This window comes from Zalophus californianus, chromosome X (genome assembly GCF_009762305.2).
Source record: "Zalophus californianus isolate mZalCal1 chromosome X, mZalCal1.pri.v2, whole genome shotgun sequence".
In the NCBI taxonomy this organism is placed as follows: Eukaryota; Metazoa; Chordata; class Mammalia; order Carnivora; family Otariidae; genus Zalophus; species Zalophus californianus.
Window position 1 is genome coordinate 79,712,957 of NC_045612.1, and position 8,260 is coordinate 79,721,216.

The window sequence follows — 8,260 nt, forward strand, 5'->3', positions numbered from 1 at the left end:
AACATGGTGACCACATTTAATAATACAGTTTTGTGTACTTGAAATTTGCTGGGAGTAAATGGTAAATTTTGTCACTATAACAACAACAAAAATTAATTATGTGAGATGATGGGTGGGTTAAATAACTTGATTTTGGTAATCATTTCACACATTTCACAATGTATATGAGTATCAAATTGTATTGTTTATTTTAAGCATATGCAACTTTATTTGGCAATTATTCCTTAATAAACCTGGAAGGATAGAAGGGAAGATGGCATCACAGTAAGGGTACTGTAGGTTCATCTCATCCTGGGTACACAACTAGATAACTATCAAATCATCCTAAATACCAGAGAAATCAACTTGAAGACTGACAGAACAAACCGCACAACTATAGGGAGACCAGAGGCCACAGTGAAGAAGGTAAGAAGTGAGACATGGTTTAGGGGAAAAAAGAGAGAAGATGCTACAGAGGGGAGGGAGTCATGGTCCAAAGGAAGGGTGAGACAGAGAGGAGCACACAGGGGAAAGCATAAGGAAAACATTTCCCCAGGGGCGCCTGGGTGGCTCAGTCTTAAGCGTCTGCCTTCAGCTCAGGTCACGATCCCAGGATCCTGGGATCGAGCCCCACGTCGGGCTCCCTGCTCCTCGGGAAGCCTGCTTCTCCCTCTCCCGCTCTCCCTGCTTGTGTTCTCTCGCGGGCTTTGTCTCTCTGTGTCAAATAAATAAAATCTTAAAAAAAAAAAAAAGGAAAACATTTCCGCAAAGCCATTGTCTTTGAAAATGAAATGGGCTGTATTTCATGAGTTCATGCAACCAGACAGCTGAATGCCTAGAGTTTTTGTTGTTGTTGTTTTTTACACTTTTTAAATTTAAATTTTAATTTTATCTGTTTATTTTATTTTACTTATTTTTTATTATTTTTTTTAGGATACATCTATAATTTTATGGGGCGCCTGGGTGGCTCAGTTGTTGAGTGTCTGCCTTCAGCTCATCTATAATTTTATTACAAAACCATTCTTTTGGCATTAGTTGGTTACAGTGATAGCAAGATACTGTGAGTGTGGCATAGCAGCTCTAATGTCCACTGCATTCCCTGCTTCCTGAACCCAAATTTAACTTACCTTATACCCATTACATAAAAGTTACCAGCGTTCATTAATGCTGCAAATCCTGACGGATATTCCCTTTAGGGAGGAGCTGATGCTAAGGGATTAGAGTAAATGATGTCTACAAAAGTTCCTTCATGGGACTTTCTGTTTCTTCACCCTCCCCCCAAATTACTTTGCTTTAAAAGAATCAAATTACTAGTCTGAATAGCAGCAGCACCTAAGGAGCATCCCACTCAGTTCTTGTTAAAAAGCAGTACCTGTGCAATGCACGTTTTACACCACAGGAAAAGGGAATGATCACTTTAGTTTTAAAACTCCCGCATTAGAGTCTCTTAAAAAATAAAAGCATTCCATCGAGTTCTTCCAGATGGTGTTATTGCTGTACATTTGTTGGTGGGTCACTCTCTGTGCTGTGTTTGCTTTGAAAGATTCTTCCAATATATCTCCAATATTCCTTTCTTATAGCGTCCTTTTCTTTAGATAGAATTTCACACAACTCTAATTATTAAGAATGTCCTCCTTGTTGGTTTTCTAACACGTCTTCATAGATCTCCATGAGAAAGGCAATTAGGTAGGGGGAACTGTGACTTGGTTGTAAATCAAGTAACTGATTTAACAGATTTGGATATTTGGAAAGACCACGATCCTGTAAAATCCCTTTCAAATAGTTCCATACACTTTCATTATGTGGTACTAGTTTGATCATTTCTAGAGTGTACTGGACTTCTCTCTCCAATATAGCATGATCATTGTAGCCAGTGGTGTTAGAAATTACGAAGCATCTTTGGTTCCAGACAGAGTTATTTCTCACATCCCTTTAAGAAGTTGGTCTACATACTGCAGCTCTTTATCCCAAAGTTTAAATTCCTGAATAACCCATTGTCAATGTTGCCAGGCATGATAATTCTTTGCATCCTGATTAAGAATATCAGCAATAAACTCAAACTCCTGAGATGGATCATTTAGCCATTCCACTAATACTCGCCTATGATGCCAAACTTGATAGTTTTGGGGCTGTTCCTCAATTATTGCAGTGATGTAGTTCATTTCCTCATGTAGATCCTTTGAAGTGACTTTAAGAGAACTCTCTGAAAATTCCACACTGTATAATTGGCTGCATTTAACTCAATAACATCTCTGGTTAGTTTAAAAACTCGTTCACTTCTTTCATCATGCTGCAGGACAGCCCGGAAATAACTGTAAATATCTTTAAATTTTTCACTATAAATGATCTGGACCACTGGATTGGGGCCATCATTCTGCGGCACTGGATCTATATCAGCCCGTTCTGCTCTGTCCCTATACAGGACATAGGTGGGCAAGTCCAGGCTCAGGAACCCGTCCTCCATAGGGGACGCCACCGCTTCTCCGGGCTCAGCCACCATAGCTTCTTCCTGCTGCTGCTGGGGCGGCAGAGGGTGCAGCTGGGGCAGTGGCAGCTCAGGTTGACCAGACTCGCTGCCCTGTGCAGTCTCCCTGACCCCCTCAGTAGCCGCCATCTCGCCTCAGTCCGCAACGGAGCTTATTTTATTTTATTTTATTTTATTTTATTTAGAAATTTAGAAGTTTTTTAAATGTTATTTTCTTATGTTATGTTAGTCACTTTACAATACATCATTAGTTTTTGATGTAGTGATCCACGATTCATTGTTTTCGTATAACACCCAGTGCTCCATGCAGTACATGCCCTCCTTAATACCCATCACCAGGCTAACCCATCCCACACCCCCTTCCCCTTTAAAACCCTCAGTTTCTCAGAGTCCATAGTCTCTCATGGTTCCTCTCTCCCTCCGATTCCCACCCCCCTTCATTTTTCCCTTCCTTCTCCTAATGTCCTCCATGCTATTCCTTAGGTTCCACAAATAAGTGAAACCATATGAGAATTGACTTTCTCTGCTTGACTTATTTCACTTAGCATAATCTCCTCCAGTCCCAACCATGTGGATGTAAAAGTTGGGTATTCATCCTTTCTGATGGCTGAGTAATATTCCATTGTATATATGGACCACATCTTCTTTATCCATTCATCTGTTGAAGGGGTCAGCAGGCTTGGCTGTGTTAAAACCCTGAGGGCATCGCCCTGCTCTTGGAGAGAAGGCCCTGCAAACAACATAAAGGCAGACAGTGTGGTAACAGCAATCTGATGAATGCCTGAGGCATACAAGGTGGAGATTATTCACCTTCTAGGATCTCTTTCCTGAGAGGCACCCTTCAGAGAGATGCCTCTCCATGAAGAAAAGAGCTGGCTGGTGCCATGTCTCCCCCCACCTGCATAAATGCAGAACCACCTGTGGGAAGCACTGCAGCACCCACACTGGATACCTAACTTACTTATAGCAACTCATACACCCCTGTGCTCTAATGGGACTCCCCTTCTCAGTCAAACTTGCCTCAGTCCCAGCATGGCAGGCACCTCCCCCAAAAACCAGCACAAACCCCTGCCCACACCACTTCTCCCAACTAGAGTGTTCTACAGGGCCTCTGTCCTTGTGAAACTATGATCAGGTTTCATTTCAGAAGCAGACCAGAGCACACTTAGTTAAAACTCACCATATTAAGGCCAGGGATGAAACACTACCCACAGCAGGCAAGGAAAGTCTCTGCACATGACAGGCATGAAGGATAGAACAGCCAAAACACAATAGCAAAACACATATGCACACACCAGAAATGTTCACTGAAGCACCAGGCCCTGGACAGTACATGGCCTCTTCTTCATAAAGCCATTCAGGATCAGGAAACATAACAGGCTTTTCTAACACAGAAAAGAAGGCAGAGACTAGACAAAATACCAAGACAGAGGTATTCTTCCTAAATGAAAGAACAACATAAGGCCATGGCCAGAGATCTAAGCAAAAAAGACATAAATAACATGCCTGATGGATAATTTAGAACAAAAATCATAAGGATACACAATGGACTTGAGTAAAGAATACAAGACATTAGGGAGATCCTTACCACAGAGATAAAAGAGTTAAAACATAATCAATCCGAGATGAAGAGTACAATAAACAAGATTTGGAAGCAAGCCTGATGCAATGAAGAGCAGTCTGGAAGAAGCAGAATGAATTAGTGCCATAGAAGTCAAAATAATTGAAAATGACACAGAACAAAAGACAGAAACAACAATTATGCAACACTAGAAGACTTAGGGAACTCAGCGAGACCATCAAACGTAATAACATTTGTATTATAGGAGCCCCAGAAGAAGAAGAATAGAGAGAAAAGGGGGAAGAAAATGTATTTGAAGGAATAATACCTGAAAACTTCCCTACTCCTGGGAAAGAAATAAACATCCAGATCTGGGAGGCACAGAAAACTCCCATCCAGATCAACTAAAGCAGGCCAACACCAAGACATTTTGTAGTTAAATTTGCAAAATATCGTGATAAAGAAAAAATCTTAAAAGCACCAACCCCCCTCCAAAGCCCTTAACTTATAAGGCAAGACTCATAAGGTTAGCTGGAGATTTCTCAACAGAAACTTGACAAGTCTGAAGACAGTCCCATTCTATACACCATTCAAAGTGCTAAATGGGAAAAACATGCATCCAAGAATATTTTTCCAGCAAGAATATCACTCAGAATAGGAGAGATAAAAAGTTTCCCAGACAAACAAAACGTAGAAAGACTTAGTGACCACTAAACCAGCAATGCAAGAAATATTAAAGGGAACTCTTTGACTAAGAAAGGGAAGACCAAAACTGAAAAAGACAAGAAAAGAACAGAGAAAGTCTCCAGAAACAATGACAAAACAAGTAATAAAATGGCATTAAGTTCATATATATCAATAATTGCATTGAATATAAATGTACTAAATTCTCCAATCAAAAGACATAGGGTGTTAGAATGGATAAAAAGAATAAGACCCATCTATATGCTGCCTATAAGAGACTAATTTTGGACCTAAAGACATGTGCAGATTGAATGTGAAGGGATGGAGAAACATTTATCATGCAAATGGCATCAAAGGAAAGCCCAAGTAGCAATACTTAAAACAGACAAACTAGATTTTAAACCAAAGACCATAACAGGAGATGAAGAAGGGCACTATACCATAACAAAGGGGACAATCCAACAGGAAAGTCTAACTATTGTAACATTTTTGCCTACAACATGGGAGCACCCAAATATAGAAAACAATTAATAATAAACATAAAGGGCCTCACTGATAATAATACAGTAATAGTAGGGGACTTTAGTAACCCCCTTATAGTGTGGAAAGATGATCTAGGCAGAAAATCAACAAAGAACCAATGGCTTTGAAATACAGACTCTACCAGATGGTCTTAACAGTTACATTCAGAACATCTCATCTTAAAGCAGCAGAATACACTTTCTTTTAAAGTGCACATGAGACATTCTTTAGAGTAGATCACATACTAGATCACAAGACAGACCTCAATAAGTAAAAAAAATAATTGAGATTATACTATGCATATTTTCTGACCACAACACTATCAAACTTGAAGCCAACCACAAGAAAAAATTTGGAAAGTCCACAAATACATGGAGTTTAAAAAATTTGCTGCTAAATAATGAATAGGTCAACAAGGAAATGAAAGAAGAAATAAGAAAAAAAATCACAAGGAAAAAATGAAAGTGAAAACACATTGACTCCAAACCTTTAGGATGTAGCAAAAGTGGTCATAAGAGGGAAATATATATCAATAAAGGCCTACTTCAAGGAGCAAGAAAAATCTCAAATAAACAACTTAACTTTACACCTGAAGGAGCTAGGAAAAAGAACAAATGAAGCCTAAAGCCAGAAAAGGGAAATAATAAAGATTAGAGCAAACATAAATGATCAGATCAATGATACCAGGAGCTGGTCTTTGAAAAAATTAATAAAATGGATAAAATTCTAGCCAGACTTATAAAAAAGAGAAAAGAAAGGACCCATATAAATATAATCATGAATGAAAGAGGAAAGATCATAATCAACACCACAGAAATACAAACAATTCTAAGAGAATATTATGAAAAATTATATGCCAACAAATTGGACAATCTGAAGAAGTGGATAAATGCCTGGAAATATATAAACTACCAAAACTGAAAAAGGAAGGAATAGAAAATTTAAACAGACTGATACTCAACAAAGAAATTAAATCAATAATCAAAACTCCTAACAAACAAAAGTCCAGGACCAAATGGCTTCACACATGAATTTTACCAAACATTCAAAGAAGAGTTAATATCTATTCTTCTCCAACTATTCAAAAAAAAAAAAAAGAAATGGAAGAAAAACTTCCAAATTCATTCTCTGAGGCCAGCATTACCCTGATACCAAAAACAGACAAAGACTCCACTAAAAAAGTGAACTACAGGCCATTATCCCTAATGAGTATGGATGCAAAAAAATTCTCTAGAAAATACTAGCAAATCAAATACAGCAGTATATTAAAAGAATCATTCACCACAGTCAAGTGGGATTTATTCCTGGGCTGCAAGTCTGGTTCAATATTCACAAATCAATCAACATGATACACCACATTAATAAAAGAAAGGATAAGAAACATATGATTCTCTCAATAGAAGCAGAAGAAGCATTTGACAAAGAACAACATCCATTCATGATAAAAATCCTCAGCAAAGTAGGAATAGAGGGAACATACCTCAACATCATAAAGGCCACATACAAAAACCCCACAGGTAATATCATCCTCAATGGGGAAATACTGGCAGGTTTTCCTCTGTATGTAGGAACAACCATGAGACTATGGACTCCGGGGAAAAACCTGAGGGTTTCAGAAGGGAGGAGGCCTGGGGAATGGGGTAGCCGGGTGATGGGTATTGAGGAGGGCACGTGCTGTGATGAGCACTGGGTGTTATACGCAACTAATGAATCATTGAACACTACATCAAATACTAATGATGTACTATACAGTGCCTAACTGAACATAATAAAAAATAAAATAAATAAAATAAAATAAAATGAAAGGAGCAAGATAGGGATGTCCATTCTCACCACTGTTATTTTCCATAGTGTTGGAAGTCATAGCCACAGCTCTTAGACAACAGAAAGAAATAAAACATCCAAATTGGCAAGGAAGAAGTCAAACTTTCACTATTTGTAGATGACATGATACTCTATATGGAAAGCCTGAAATACTCCACCAAAAAACTGCTAGTACTGACAAACAAATTCAGTAAAGTCACAGGATACAGAATCCACATACAGAATCTGTTGCATTTCTATACACCAATAATGAAGCAGCAGAAGAAACCAAGGAATTAATCCCACTTACAGTTGAACAAAAACTGTAAGATACCTAGGAATAAACCTAACCAAAGAGGTAAAATATCTGTACTCTGAAAACTATAAAACACTGTTGAAACAAATTGAAAATGATACAAAGAAATGGAAAAGCAGTCCATGCTCATGGATTGGAAGAAAAAAATAAATTCAAAATGAATTACAGATCTAAATGTGAGATAAGAAGCCATCAAAATCCTAGAGGAAAACACAGGCAGTAACCTCTTTGATATTGGCCATAGCAACTTCTTACTAGATATGTCTCCCGAGGAAAGGAAAACAATAGAAAAAATAAACTATTGGGACTTCATCAAGATAAAAAGCTTCTGCACAGCGAAGGAAACAATCAACAAAACTAAAAGTCAATCTATTGAATTGGAGAAGATATTTGCAAATGACTTATCTGAAAAGGGGTTAGTATCCAAAATATATAAAAACTTACAAAGCTGAATACCCAAAACCAAATAATCCAGTTAAAAATGGGCAGAAGACATGAATAGATGTTTTGCCAAAGGAGACATAAAGATGGCTAAGAGACATATGACAAGATGCTCAACATCACTCTTCATCAGGGAAATCCAAATCAAAGCTACAGTGCACTATTACCTCACACCAGTCAGAATAGTTAAATCAACAACACAAGAAACAACAGCTGTTCGTGAGGATGTGGAGAAAGGGGAACACTCTTGCACTGTTGGTGGGAATGCAAACTGGTGCGGCCCCTCTGGAATACAGTATGGATATTCCTCACAAAATTGAAAATAGAATTACCTTATTATCCAGTAATTGCACTACTAAGTATTTACTGAAAGAATACAAAAATTCTAATTCTAAGGGATACATGCACCGTGATGTTTATAGCAGCATTATCAACAATAGCCAAATTATGGAAAGAACTCAATTGTCCA

At 38.1% G+C, this 8,260-nt stretch overlaps 1 pseudogene; it reads right to left on the reverse strand.

The window, feature by feature from the left end:
- Positions 1–1,467: 1,467 nt before the first annotated feature.
- On the reverse strand, positions 1,468–2,593 carry LOC113931411 (annotated as a pseudogene).
- Positions 2,594–8,260: the final 5,667 nt, after the last annotated feature.